This window comes from Cimex lectularius, unplaced genomic scaffold (genome assembly GCF_000648675.2).
Source record: "Cimex lectularius strain Harlan isolate CLEC.00 unplaced genomic scaffold, Clec_2.1 scaffold253, whole genome shotgun sequence".
Classification (NCBI taxonomy): domain Eukaryota; kingdom Metazoa; phylum Arthropoda; class Insecta; order Hemiptera; family Cimicidae; genus Cimex; species Cimex lectularius.
The window spans coordinates 232,520-248,583 of NW_019392814.1; the positions used below are offsets into that span (position 1 = coordinate 232,520).

General features: G+C 37.3%; 1 protein-coding gene across 5 annotated transcripts in view; it reads left to right on the plus strand.

Annotated features, from left to right (window-relative positions):
- Nucleotides 1-16,064, plus strand: part of LOC106673046 — a 275,216-nt gene that overhangs the window by 231,476 nt on the left and 27,676 nt on the right. Inside the window, exon 1 of one of the 5 annotated variants that reach the window (XM_014404967.2) lies at nt 9,445-9,679. The exons of 3 other annotated variants lie outside the window; for them this stretch is intronic. The gene's annotated coding sequence lies outside the window, so the exon portion shown is untranslated. Of the gene's footprint in view, nt 1-9,444; nt 9,680-12,995; nt 13,391-16,064 lie in introns of those variants that run through there. One more of the 5 variants, XM_014404968.2, reaches the window with a different exon arrangement.

A 16,064-nucleotide genomic window follows, 5' to 3' on the forward strand; every position in this document is an offset into this window, starting at 1 on the left:
GGATTTTAAATTGGTCAAAAAATAGCAAAGTTATGACAAGAAGTTTAAAAAAAACTCATTTGGTTTGTTTCGTTGTTAATTCCAATAATCTCCTGCTTCACTAAAGTAACTGTTGTAAAACAATAAAATTTATGTAAACGTCCTTATGTACACTCTTGGCGCCCTTCCTATCTAGTAGGGATGAGCATCGATAAAAAAATCGATGTTTACCATCGATTAAACATCAAAACCTCTTCATCGATGGTGGTACGACCATCGACTCTATAGTCTACATATCGATGGTTTTTTGAGTACTCAAACAAATTATTTTCATATGCGTACATTAATTTTATGTTCCAAATATGGATTGAGTGAATGTAAACCAACAGAGACACCAATGGATACAAATTTTAAAGATATATATGAAGAATCCACAAAAAATGAGAAATGTATTCAATAATGCAGACAAATTATAGGCAGTCTAATGTATTGTGCTTTAGGCAGCCGACCTGATCTTTCAGTATCTTTAAATCTAGTTAGCCGTTATCAAAGTCACGCTAATGAAAACCTTTGGAATATGTTGAAAAGAATTTTACGCTATATTAAAGGTACATCTTGTCTAAAATTAGTATACAGAAAATCTCCAGTCACCCTCCTTAAGGGGCTATGTTCACTCAGACTGGGCAGGTGATGAGAAATCAAGAAAATCATCTACTGGTTAATTATTTCAAGTATAAGGATGTACCGTATCATGGAGTGTCTCAGCACAACATTCTGTAGCATTATCCTCAACGGAAGCAGAGTATGTAGCGTTAGCAACTGTTGCAAGTGAGGCTTGCTGGTTGAGAGGACTCTTACAAGAACTGGATCTCCCATTAAAAGGACCAACAACGATTATGGAAGACAATCAAGCCGTTATCAAGACAGCAAACAGGATGAAAAACCATCGTACAATGAAACATATAGGTAACAAGCATCACTTTATCCGAGAGAAAATTGACTCCAATGTTCCTTCAAGTGAAAAATTATCTGATTTTTGACCAAACCATTAGGAAAGATGGTTAATAAAAGTTATCAGTTTCTGTGCGGTTAGATGCCTTAAACCATTATTCAAGCCCTTTTCATAATAGTAACGTTAATTGCCTTCATTGTTTACATTCTGTCATTGTTTGCATTATGATAACAAATCTATTTCTTGGAAGTAAATAAATTTTACAACAGTGCCTATTCTCTACATTCAGTAATCCATTCAAAATGAACCGAAGAGCACATTTTTCCGATCAACAGAGTTGACATGTACGACTGCTTTATTGATAGTGGTGGTATGCGCATCGTGCAGTCGAGTTGTACTCCCGGAAATTTCCTGACCGTCCCAGAGTAAACCACAAAACGTTTATTCGTGTTGCTCGCAATATGAGGAGATACAGATCAGTTGCTGTTCCATCACCAAGAAACCGGCAGCGTAATTTGGACGAGGAGCTGAATATTTTACTATAGCTTCGCGAAAATCCGAATTCCTCTCTCCGAAATGTTGAAAGGGTTTTAGGTTTTTCAAAACATAAAATTAGAGATGTACTCCGGACTTACAATTTTAACCTGTATCGCCCTCGTCTTATCCAAGGACTTCGAGACTGATTATGACAGGCGACTAACGTTCCTTGCTCAAATGTCGATTTGGGAGGCTGAAGAAAACGTTCTTCCATAAATCCTATGAATCCATGTTCACCTCTTATGGTATAATAAACCGTTGGAATTTTCGAACGTGGGCAGAGAAAATCAGAAAATTTCGTACTTAGTCATCATCAGGTCGTTCACAGTAACAACGTTTGGTGTGGACCTCTAGGAAATAAAAAAGTTGTTGATATATCTTGACGACATCAGTGAATTTGGTTTCGCTAGATTTGCCAATTTTTTAGTGATATGGTTTTGATTGAGGCATTAGAATAGACGGCAATTGATTTTTTTTCGGCACTCAAGACCGAATTTTTCTTTTAATAATCATTTTATCTATGATATAGTAATTAATTATAATATATTAATTAATGTAATTAATTATGATACATTAATTAATGTTATATATTATAAGTTAAATAACTTCAACTGCGGATTCCAAAAAAAAAACTTTATTTGAAGTTACAAGAGCAAGTTTAACTTAATTTAACGATATACTCTCGTCAAGCTCTAAGCAAGGAATCGTAATTAAAAATACAGAATTAAATAAGTAGGTCTCTTGGGAAGGAGAAGGTGCTGACTACAATACTAGTTATGACACCTGCATCTAAGTGTTCATAGAACCAATGACGTCATTGTTCCTGACACAGCACAAATTAAATTGTTCTAAAAGTATGGAGTTCCTCAAAATCAAATTGTGGATACTATCAACCTGAATGAAGAACCCTTTTCCTCTTATCCCTAATAATATACAGGAAGCTCCTTATTTCTCGCGAATGACCTACTCACGCGACCGCATATTTTATTTTTTTACCGTCAAAAATACCATCCAACCAACATGTAATTATTCTTAATCAAGATGAAAGTGTATTTAATCCTAGAGATGTATTTGAAATTCTAATTCATTTATATCCCATGGTAACCAGTTGATAAACTGTTATGTCACCTGAAACAAAGCAACCGTTCTTTCCTACGCCACACCGCTCTTCATACAGCTCTTATCCGCATACCGTAATTATTTCTAATCGAGATGAAAATTTCTCTTATCTAGGGCTATAATTCTAAAATATAGGTGGCCTTAATTGCTACACGCCTGTTAAATTAATGGCAAGACGGTTTATAATTTCTTTCGTATTTTTCTTAGCTTTTTTATGAATTTATTTCAAGTTATTTGCCTATTAAACTATGTCATCGAACTTCAGACTTACTTTCATGATAGTATCCGTTTTCCAGGTCCGCCAATAAATTTTCTTCCTTAAAAAAAAACATTTTGTTAATATGTTGTAAGATTAAACTGTGATAAAGAGCTTTTAAGCGACACAAAGATCGTGAAACGTCTGTCCTCCAGTTGCGTGGAACAAAATTTTGGGTTTAACACCGATTTATAGAATTAGTCGTTCATGATCATTTCAGTCGTCGCTGATGTGGTCTGTCAGAGGTATATCTTCTTTTCACCATCTTTACTGCTTTGGTCTGTTTGTTCCTTTTGCAAAAAGAGGAAAAGGAACACGTCTAACAAAAATAACACACCAACTATTTAAAAAAACTATTAATTAACGATCAAATCATTTATAATTTCGTTATGGGTAAATCTTTGCCCCGGTCCCATCTACTCGTACCCACCAAGAATAATTTCAGATTTTCATTAGCTATGTCATCAAATATGGCATAATGGATCACTTTTATCACTGGAAAATTAAACTCATACTGGATGAAGTTTTACAGAGTGGAAAGCCAGCCAAAAAATGTCGGCATAAACAATTTATTTACCAAAAAATAAATTTGTCGAATCGTTAAAACAGGATTTACCTATCCGTATTATTTCAATTAGCTGATCGATCGGGTGTCATATTTCATTCTTCCCCTTTTGTTTCTTCACTAAATCGTCTTTCTCCGATTAAGCACCGTTTTCGCGTTAAATCATTTTAATAATTCATGGCCGTTTCGAAGCTTTCAAAAAGAGCTTTCGTTTTTAAAACACGTCTGGCCAAGACAGTTTTATTGTTTTCCTAAGTGAGTAAAACATTAGATGAGGGGGTCTGTGTTTCCTATATGCTTATACCTATATTATTTCCTGAAATGGCCATATTTGAAGCACAAAATTACTAATAATGGGTCCGGATTTTTAAAAAATGGCATTTTCTTAATAAATTATCTATTTCAATCTAAAATGACAGTTCATTGAATGTTCAATGAAAAATGAAGTACCTCGCATTCTATGAAGTACGCCGTGATTAGCGAACATAGCTTATATACATTATTTCCCATTTAAATACCCTCAAGTAGGGTGGTGAAGTTCTCTTCTGATATTCTTCTATCAGATTTTACACATAGTATATAACTGATCTAATTGAGGGTTGTTTGGGGTGGATTCCTATGCTACAGAAGCGCTTGGTCCTTTCGTAAAAAAATTTTTCTAATTCAAGCTAATTTCCATTTTCTCACGTTAACTAGTCCTTTTTTTATTATGTACAAACACAAATGCATAGCACGGTGTTAGACGCATCATTCACAAGATTACGGAGGTTTCGTATTTGGGTCAACGGGATCAAAGAATAGAAGTCCAACAGAGCGTTACGCTTGGTCCACATGTCTCTTTCCGACGAGACGGATTGGTTGATTCAACTAAGTTGCCCGGTTGAGTCTCAACTAGTTTACTGTCGTGTGAAGACGTTTCTTTGCTGGTTTCCCACCAGGCAACTTGTGGAATCAACCTTTCTTCCCAAACGTAGGTTACTACGATGTTAGAACCCGATGAAGCAGGAGCACGTCTTGTGCTTGCTCTTCTGCAAAAAGGGAAGCAAAAAAGGAGGAAGCCCAGTAAAAAAAGTGTGGGTTTTTCCGTTGTTATAAAATTGGAAAACGCGCGCTTTCTCTCAAATACTGTTGCGCTACTTCCCTCCAAGCTTCGCTTCTTTTAAGTTCATCACTACACTCCTCACACCTTATGTCCCATATCACGGGACTAATACGATTGTCTTCAATGAACCCCTCAACATTGAAACTTGCAATTGCAACGCTTTCCATGGTGAATTCAGTTGACTCAACTAGGATTGGTGTGAAGGATGAATGCCGAGCAGTGCTTTTGAGTTGAGTCAACCAGTGGGGAGGAGAACGTGAGCGATATATGTGCCTGCTGGCCACCCGCCTGGGCGGACGAGTTGACTGCATGTGAAAGGGTTGGGGCGATTCCCAGACATTTTGCTGCCACGTTACACTCCTTGACACACGTACGTTCAACTAGTGAATCAACTAGTCGCCTCGTCTGAAAGACGCCTAAACTCACGATTGGTACAACCGGGAATCCCCCATTTAAAACATTAAAAGTTTAAAATTTCATTAAGTCATTGCCTGTACACATTGAACAGCCTATAGTATCTGATTACTGCAACTTTTTACGCACAAATGTTTTCACTTTCTCAACTTATTTCGAAAACATGTGCATTCTGTATAGATAAAGTTTATCCTTAGATACCTAGGGATTATCTCCTTTTGGTGTTCACGTCAATCTGCTTCACACAAAATCCCAACTTGTGCATACCATCATATAAAATACTGACCTTGAATCTGAATTAAAATAAAAAAAAAAATACTTTCCTTGTCAGAGGGGCAGACTATTTATTATTACAGAGCAAGTAGGACGTCCTGTCTTTTTATTATCCTTTTAATTAATTTTTTGATCCAAGATATATACTGTTCGTCAATCCTGCTGCTTTCATTGCTTTGGTTGTTTTTTTTTTAGAAAAAATTTTAAAAAAATGAGAGGAAAAGTGGTTAGTCCAAGGGTCCGAAGGTTGGGGGGCGGCGCACCCCTGTCCGTATTTTTCTTGACAGGTAATCACGGGAAGGTTGGGTTTTCCCGTTCTTCATCCCTCTTTTGAGTTGATTGTTCACCCTCTTCATATTTCATTACTTAACTGCTTTTTTTTCACCGGTACGTTTTGTGTTATCATAGGTGCGAGAAGGGAAAAAATAATACTTATATGCCTGTTTACAATTCAGACTTCCAATACAAACTTACAAACTGAAATGGCGATTGGCAAATAGTGTAAACGCAATTATGTATCAATTCCTTAAATTCAGCATTGTTTCAATAAAAAGGTCTATAAAATCAAAAAATACTTAATACCCATCCTAGATAATCATAACGTTATTCCTTCTCACCAATTCGGCTTCCAGCCTCAGCATTTCAGAGAATAGAGAGTATTCTTGGGTGTTAGTTGTAGCACAGGCTTTTAAAAGGGTCTGGCAACCGGGCATGAATTTTAAACTGAATAGCTTCCTACCACTCATTATTACCTTATCCTAAAATCCTATCTAACCGACCGCTGCATCAAAGTGAGGTGCGGCACTGAGTTCTGTAAAGTCTGACAGATACAAGCCTGCATCCGAAAAAGGAACATTCTTGGTCCCATCTTTTATATCATTTGTACTGCTGACCTACCTGTACATCCTAATACCATCAATTGTCTTCTATCAGGGACAACTAGGGAGACTTCTAGGACCGACATCCGGGCGCAAAATAACGGTTTAGCCCAGAGGTCGTGGCAACCTCTTCAAAGCATAAGCTGTACTCGTGTCGGCCTCGGGTCGGCATGGGCGACGGGTGCCTTATCAGAGGCAAAACGAGGGTTAGGGTACCAGATACTGTCCGCATAGACGGGGGAGGGTGCATAACCATCTGTACTACGGGGTAACAGAAATGTTCCAAAATTCAGCCCCTGTTACATTGGGAATGGATTCGTAGTGGCTTGTGGTGACGCGCCTGGCGGGAACTTAGAGAAGAGGCTGTCTTCTACCTGTGACCTTCGCACGAAACTTGCGTATGACCACCGTTATACTTCCGGCCTCACGGGATACGGCGGATCGGACGGCAGCGTATAAGCGTTGAGGACGCTATGATTATGCTGGAAAGTCCCTCGAATGCGTGAGTAGTGGCGGATGGGAACGGGTAGTGAATCGGTTGGTCCTACTCGAGTATGCTTTGCACGTAGGTGTAGGCTCAGCTCGATTGGAGGCTTTTACCCTAGGCGGTACCATCTAGGAGGTGGTCAGAAATTCTGCTTCTGCGGTAAGAAGCCCCAATACTCTGGGAGATAGAATGGCCTTCTCTATCTAGGGAGTGCGCGGGAAACCGGGCTGATGTATTTCGGCTTAGGCAGCCCTTTGCGCGCGGCATACGGTCTGATGCTCAACGCAGGCCCGACCACTCGGAATGGGCAAGCGGGGAGCGAGGTTGTTTTGGCCTTTCGGGGCTGAGCTGCCTCTACACCAATGCTGCGGCAGTAACACCATTCTGTCGTATGTAGAGGTGCGTCAGCTCTCATCTTGAGAATCAAAACGTCGATAAGGCCGAATATGCTAGGTGCGGACGTTAAAGATCCTCATTGTCCTTTTTAGGACGACCGAGTATACTGGTATGTACTGTCCCTTTTTTATGTGTTTTGTTGTAAATCACCCTTTACAGTCAAACTTTTTTTCCGAGGTTATTTCAACTACGAGGTTATATGTTAACCGATGTTTTTGAAAACAAAAAAAAGAACATTTATAAGTATGTCGGGTTCGAATTCAGCGGCCGTGCATTCGAACCCGGGACCTTTACCAAACAGTGTGAACGCCATGTCAACTTTTTTTGCGGCCACCGACGCCCTGGAGTCGAACATTATAAAGCCCAAATTAAAAATTATTGTAAAATTGTGTGACTATTAGTTTCCATATACTTATATTAATATTTTAAGCCGATGTTTATAGTTGTTAACCGTTGAAACCATTAGAAATAGTCGAATCAAAAGCTTGACAGAGGAACTGAGTTTTTTTTTTTTTATCGCCGTATCCCTCGTATCCCTTTTGTTTTATAGTATATTTTTTTTTCATACATATTTTTATATGAAATATGTTATGAACAAGGAAACAGCACATCTATCCTACTGATTTGGTAATATTTAAATGATAATTTTTTTAAACAACAATCCGAGGTAGTAAGTGATAAGATAACAAAGAGTAGAAAGAAAGATTAACTTAAAGAAAAATAATGTACTGAAGATGTAATGAATCTGCGAAACAATTGAGTAAAAAGTAAAACTAGGTATTCAAAATAAAAGAAAAGGAAGATATAGTTTGATATGATTGAATAGAATTTCATTCAAGAATTGACGCTCTGAATCGACTTCCACGTAGAGAAAGCTTGTTTTCCAATATTTTCCGAGAATGAAAATCCATGTAAAACGACACGCCTCCTTATGCTATTTCTTCATATTAATCGGATCGAACAAGATATAAAACCTTGATGAAATTAGATTCGCTGACACGCTGAGAATTTTTAGCTCAGGCCACTTCTGACTGAGGAATTTAATTCGGAATGATATTAAAAAGTTTATCAGCTGGAGAGGGCGTTTATGCACAGCGATTAATGTAAATGGTATGTAACTAGTTTTCACTTAAAAACATTTCTAAGTGACTTAAAATCAGCTTTATTTAAGGGGAAAACCAATATGGTTTTTATAAATGGATACTTCCCAATGTTAATACTCTAAAAGCGTGTATGTTTTTTAAAATACGAGAAATGAAATCCGTATTATATAGCGTGGGCAATGTGAGATTTTTCAATAATATGTGAAGCTCCAATAAAAGGCCCTGCCTCGAGAGGTAGCGAAACCCCATGGCATTGTTAAAGGAAGGGCCATGTAAATGCTGGGAGCTACCTGAACCTAAAACCGTGTACAAGGAAATTGGAGAAAACATTATTATTCCGACCGGCATATATCAGCCGATGGTAAAAAAAAAATCAAAGAAAGTCTTTAAAGGCCTTTTCGGTCTAAAGGACTTTTCAAGACTGTGTCAGCTAGCCACAACATGTTTTAAGGACCAATTTTATATAATGACTACTAGTTTTGGATCGCCATAATCACGATTATAACGTTTATACCATATTGTCACTATTTTCGTGGTCCGCTTGACCAATTAATACTTTACAATTAAGTAAGGTTTTTTAGTCGAGATGAAAAAAAGGTAATGGCACGAGAGGGATTCGAACCCACGACCTTCGGCTAGATACGCCGCTGCTCTACCACTTGAGCTATCGTGACCTCGATCCACTTGGACATCAANCCATTAGCTTTTTTTCATCTCGACTAAACAACCTTAATTAATTGTAAAGTATTAATTGGTCAAGCGGGCCACGAAAATAGTGAATTTAATGAATTAAAATGAAGTACTCTTCACTAAAGCTCTCCGTCGCCATTTCAATTGTCGTCGAGAATCAAAACCGATTACACGACATTTGAAAAATGGCAAAAGGAGGGAAAACTCATAAGGTGGGGTTGAAATGGGGAGTTGATGTCCGAGTGAATCGAGGTCACGATAGCTCAGGTGGTAGAGCAGCGGCGTATCTAGCCGATCAATATTTATTTATCACGTGTAGTTGTTTGGTAATGTTTCCACCCTAATTTGGTCTGATTGGTGAGAAGGAATTCTGCAGAAGCCGCAGTCTGTATTATGAAAGGATTCTTGATGTTAACCGAGATTTTCAGCCATTTAGCCCCAGGGTTAATTCCCAAAGACAATAAAACCTTGTAAACCGCAATTTTGTAACTTGGCCGAATCGGCGAGCAATTTATACAAAGGGTGAGCTTGAATTCTATAGAGGGTTGGATTTTTTCTAAACACATCCTCAGATTCCAATAAAACTCTCCCCTTTCACCAGGGGTGAAATCAGAGTTTTCAAGGGCGAAGAGAGAGGGCGCGACGGTGTCCCTATGCAATATGCATCTGCCGGTCGGTCCGTTCTTCAGCAGCGGTCGGCCCTACCTTCGGAGGGGGTGCAGTTCCTAACCTGGCCGTCCTCACCCCCGACGACCGAGGGAAAGGCAACCTCCTGCACGTGGAGGGAAATCCACTGTTTACATTTTGTTCTCCCCGCCTCGTCTTAATTGCCTCTCTTTAATGCCTTGTGTTTACAACAGTGGAATGCGACCCGAGTGCGACACTCGATGCCTTGTAGGATTGCTATCACATCATCTTCATGAAACGTGTAAGTAATTGCAAGTATATTTACCTAACGCAACTATGCCGCCATATATGACACTCTCGTTAATAAAATAAACTTTCTCCAAAAGCTAAAATAACAATAATAATGTAGATGAAAAACAAAACTGAGACATCTTACATAAAATTTACACGGAAGGATTTTTTCAACTTCAGGATCGTCATACCAAAGACCTGAAAAAAAAACCAATAATGATAAGGTACACAAATATAGATATTATTAAGTGGATATTCATTTAATAACACTATCCCTAATAGAATTAACTTAAATAATTGCAATAATGATAAAGATAGACAATATGTGCCTTACCATTTTTTATTGTAAATAATTTAACGATCATAAAGAACAAATGTTCAAATGTGGCTGAAACAATTGTTTAAGCTTGTCTTACATTTTCCTTGTTGAAAAGGAAACTTTTAATCCAGATAATCGTGGGGGAAAAAGAAGAAAAAACAGCAATAGTAATAATTTTAAATTACATCAACATAATATAACTCTGATGATTGGATGAATAAGGGTGAAATTTTTTAGATTTCCCACGCTATATGAAAAGACGATGTACTTATATCCTATTATCCTCCCTGCGATTGAAAAAATTGCCTTATCAACTTAATATCACAGAAATTTCTTTTAAAAAAGTGTCATAAGTATTTAAGTTATTAAGTGCATTATGTTTTATGTCTTACATAAAAATATTAATTAATTGAAATAATTAATTTGGTCAATTATGACCACTAAACATAAATGGATAGTCATAAGAATGTCGATTGAACTTTTAATCTCTACCAGAAAGTTAGGCCTGTTTTATCAATTTGCTGACGGAGACAGTTATAGTAAGAAAGAAAGAAAAAATGAAGCCGGTTGGGAACCGATGGAATTCCCTTTCCAGGATTAAGTAATAAGTAGTTTACGAGTTCCCTTGTACCACCATCGATCCCATTTGTCTTTTGTTGTTGAAACCCTTTATCGTCGCATTCCGTCAGGTCAAACACAACAATTTTAATACCTCAGGTGCAAAAGGAACTAATCTGCCAGCAATATATATATNATTAATTATATGTTTATATAATGACGTCTCTCATTAATTATTAGAAGATTAAATTACAAGCGGGACCACCACAGTAGTTTTTGGGCTGTGTCGAGTCAGTTGGGTGGTTTGTTATCTCCATATAAATTTTCAAGTATGAAAATAAATTTATTCCGTCTCAACCTTAGTTTCAACTGTTTACTGCGCCGGCTTACACTTTAATACCTCAAGAAATCATGTTTATATTGTAGTATTAATTTCAAGTGGGCATGAAATTATCGTAAACAAAAAGCGGTCGTTGTTTATTTTGTCTGGTGCTGAAGTTTCTGCGAAAACTGCCAACTCTCTCCTCTCTCTCCTCTCTCTCTTTCTCTCTCTCTCTCTCTCTCTCTCTCTCTCTCTCTCTCTCTCTCTCCCCTCTCTCTCTCTCTCTCTCTCTCCTCTCCCTCCCCCTTTATTTAGTATTTTTATAAAAAAATGAAGTCGGTAATGAAGATAGACTTGAAAGTTCAACATACAGTACTACTAGACCGATTTCGATGGCTGGTAGATCATTAATGACGGAGTCTGTTTGTCCTCCATCCCTTTCATGTTGATTTCTGGATTTCTGACCAAAGGGCGGGGGATTTGTCGGCGTCCTTTTGACTGCAACGGGTGGGGCTGGGGTTCTGTGTTTATTGTGTGTTCTGTAGTTTGTTTGTCGGCCCGTTTGCTTTACGTTTTGGTACGGTGTACAAAAAAAAAGGCGTGTTGCAATATATTTGTTGCTTAATAGGTTTTACACCTTTGACTCTTTCTCAGTATACATGCCTGTTTTTCGAACTTTCAAGTTATCACGGAGTATCAAGTATTAGTGGATCTAAACTTATTGATGAATCGTGTTTTATTATGTAAATTGTGCTTTTACCACTTCTCTGAGGTTTTGTTTTAATAGAAAAGATTAAGCAGAAAATGAAACGAAATCCTTAGTGTTTACAAAAAAAAAAAAATAGACATGTTGTAATTTAACACGATTTATTGATTAAATATATACTGTAATGTGGGCTATAGCTATTATAACTTTTGACAAAGGCAGGTATATATAGATAGGTTCATTTACGGTAATGAAAGTCAGTATCAACGGGTCAAAAGTTGGGTTAGAAGGTCTCAACACAAAATCTGACTAAACCAATATCTTTCAATTTATTGTGAACTATGAAAGAGAAGCAAGTGTTATTTACGACAAATACACGAGGAACTAACAACCCTTAGTAAATTACTAATTTAATTAGTGTTTAAATTTGTTAATATTACTCGACTTAAGTTGCTTAAAGTTAATAGGCATGTTTCAAATTCCACTCGTGTCGTAGAAATTTGCAAATACTAATTGCTATTTTGATCTTTCAAACTTAAAACCGTTTCAGTATGTCTGATTTTCAATAAATTACAAGAATATTCATTTCGTCTGAGAGTATAATCGGGCCTCAGGAAACGTTTTTAAAAAACGTTAACATTAACATTACAATTAATTAAGGTTTTTAGTTGCGATGAAAAAAAGTTAATGGCACAAGAGGGATTCGAACCCACGACCTTCGGCTTGATACGCCCCTGCTCTACCACCTGAGCTATCGTGACCTCGATCCACTCGGACATCAACTCCCCATCTCAACCCCACCTTATGAGTTTCCCTCCTTTTGCCATTTTTCAAATGTCGTGTAATCGGTTTGGATTCTCGACGACAATTGAAATGGCGACGGAGAGCTGTAGTGAAGTGTACTTCAGTTAATTCATTAAATGAGTATTGGAAGAGTAGCGGCGTATCAAGCCGAAGGTCGTGGGTTCCAATCCCTCTCGTGCCATTAACTTTTTTTCATCTCAACTAAAAACCTTAATTAATTGTAATGTTCAATTGGTCAAGCGGACCACGAAATTAGTGAAGTTAACATTAACGTTTAAAAACATTATCAAATCATTTGGTTTTCTCTTTGACTAATCCACACGAGAGTCAGTTTAATAACACTCAAACAATAGTGTTTTTAACAATACGACATGCATTTCCGATTCAGAAAGGTCTCGTGGCTGCCAACAGCTGCACTCTCCGGATCAAGGGGGAAGATCGGCTTGTTTTGGGGGGAAGCCAGTACACTGTATAGTAGTCATGTCGTCATTGTGACACCATGGACTGTGGGGGTCGAATCGTCCGGTTCAAAAAATTTGATGACTGGAATGACCTGAATCAGTTGTGTCATTTTTTATAACAGTCGATAGTCTGACTTAGCCAAATACTCGACAAGTAGGTCAGCTTTCCTTCTCTCAGTCAGGCAAATAGATTTCAAACTTTTAAACAGATATTTTTCGGTTTAAAGTAAAACGTGTGCTCAAAATAAAAACGCTCATATGTGATTCATTTTCGGTCATAAATGTGAAATGTGTTTTTTTTCATATCGTTATGTGCTTATCATAATCGGTTAAAATAAAAATACTTATTACTCAGGAATATTTTTCAAGTGAAGCTATCACTTTGAAAGTTGTGCCTTTGCTTTATAACTGGGTCATTTATTCTATTTAAATCGTATAAATACACGTCTCCCGTCTCCTCATTGCTTTCATCAAGTTTTCAACGTGAGTTCAATTTGCATGCAAATTCGTCCGATAGCGTAGATCAACTTTCTCAGATCGAAAAGCCAAAGGTAAAATGACTCTATTTTAAAATTTTCAGATTTTCCCGTGTTTATGTTCATAGATTACATGAAAAGTGGATGTGTAAAAACGATCAGTCTAATGTTCGGCACTATATAATTGTATTTACATGTTTGTATTTGTTTTGTAATATTAACAGTCCTCAATTTACCGTGATTGGGCATTATCAAGTTTTGTAATTCACCAATGAAGTAAAAACGTTAAAGCCATATTAGACAATTTTCTTTTCAAAATTCATCCATTTTATTGTACCTAGCGTTCTAAATAAATAAAAAACAGCGGTCTCCTGGTTTCATTAATGCCGGCTCAAACGTGTGGAATTCATAGTGCCATTACCTAAAACAAACATACTTGTACAAATATTAAAGTTACTCCCAGTTCAACACGTGATAATATTAATACATTAAATTACATTGAATCCGGCCTCACCTCCCTCTCACGGGATTAATATTTATTTTAAACGAAACGGAATAATCCAATTTCCCTATTTACCTAATTTCATACAAAGGCAAATAATTTTCTCAATTGTTAAATATTAAGTTTGTGTCATTCTTTTCTTGAGTCTTATAGTTTGATTCCCCCCCTCTCAGATGTTGATATATTCATTATGCCTTGCCAACTTCCGTGAATAAACTAAATAAAATTATTATGGAATATTTGCATGTTACAAACTTGTAAACGTCAAGTACATTATAATTAATTAAGGTTTTTAGTTGAGATAAAAAAGTCAATGGCATGAGCGGGATTCGAACCAACGATCCTCGGCTAGAAACGCCGCTGCTCTACCACTTGAGCTATCGTGACCTCGATCCACTCTGACACCAACTTCCTATCTCAACCCCACCTTTTGAGTTTTCCCTCCTTTTTGCCATTTTTCAAGTCGAAGTCAAGTACATTATTGTTTTCGATTTGTCGTATATTTTATAGACTTCTTGCGTTTAACTAAATACGATTGGTCTTTTTTTTTATTCGTCATACGATTTGTGCCAAATTGGAAAGAATATCAAAGTTCCCTTCGACAATCTTTACATACGTCTCAAATTGGATCATTTGAATAAAATCATAATTGCACAGACCCGATCGTTTAAGTGTAAACAGAATACATCACAATACAACTGATGCACCTCATGCACAAAAGATCACTTTTGGTATACCACTTTCATCCTGTCACCCTCTCAAACCTTTCCAACCTTCCGAGGTGGAGTACTACATATACGTGGTCAATCCATGTATATGACCGAATTACCTACACTTGAAGGTTATAGTATTTTTAACCACGATATACAATGTCATCCAACGTCCCTCTCTTATGGAAGTATTTCGTAGCTATTCATTCTTATTCCCAAAACTCAAAATTCATCTAACCATATTTTCTCCTATAGACCCATCAAACTTCTTCCTGTGGTGTTCAAAATCATCGAAAGTGTCCTTATAATACCTGTGATTCATATAAAATCATTTCTTCTTGCCATATTCCGTCCTCACCATTCCACGATCCAGCAAGATGTCACAGTCGTTGCCATGATTTCCTCCGCTCTAAAAAACAAAGAGTATTTCTCGATTCACCCGAACCCTAGTATCTAAGCCATCTCTACACTTTTCCATCCGGAGAACCCGCCACTTGCCTAAACGATGATGACCTCGATACCTCCTTGCCCCTCAATCCCTATTATCGAGAGCCAGTTGGCTGGTTTATCTTTAACGAGTGTCCTCCTAGCGTGCTAGCCAGTATCAATGTGACTTACAGGCTACAAATAATACTTTTTGAAAAATAAAGAGCCAATATGCATGACTGTTGATTAAAAGATACGTTGTGAAAACGAAGCAGGTTGAATATGCAACAATCTGGCCCGTATAAAACAACCAGCAGGTGTTTTGTTTTCTATCCCTCATAAAACCAAATATGATGATAAAGAGAGCCATCCTGAATCCGGATTAGTTGCCGGCATTAACTTAATTACACCTAATTATCACAAATCATAGCTTATCTTGATCCTTGTACCGTCTTACAAGATCATTAATTAAACTAAGACTGATACAACTAAACCCGTCTCAATACACTTTAAGTTCCAAAACCTGGCTGAGTAGTAATTTAATTGGTGTTAACAACAGTAGTAACTACATTAACCGCCGACCGACTAATTCAGTTAAACCGAACAGCGATGATACATAGATTTGTCACGGGCGAAAAAGGTCTCGTTTCCCCTCTTTGAAATATTATTCGATTAATTCTGTATGTACCGACTCATCAGATGATGCGGGCCGTCAGAAAAATTGTGAATAAAAGCTCTGAAAAAAGATCTTTTGTTTTTGACATCACGGCTTCAACAGTCCCTTTAAGCCAAGGCGATCTAACAGTCTAAAGGATTTTATTAATTTACGCACTTTTCTGCATCAATTATTAATGTATTACGATTTTTTCAAGTAACATCATCCTTAAACTTCAGTTTATCGTCAGTTTTATCTTTTTAACAAGTCTGACTTCGTTCTTTAATAAAATCAAATAAAAATATAATTAATTAAGGATTTTAGTTGAGATAAAAAAGTCAATGGCACGAGCGGAATTCGAACCCACGACTTTCGGCTTGATACGCCCGCTGCTCTACCACTTGAGCTATCGTGACCTCGATCCACTCGGACACCAACTTCCCATCTCAACCCCAC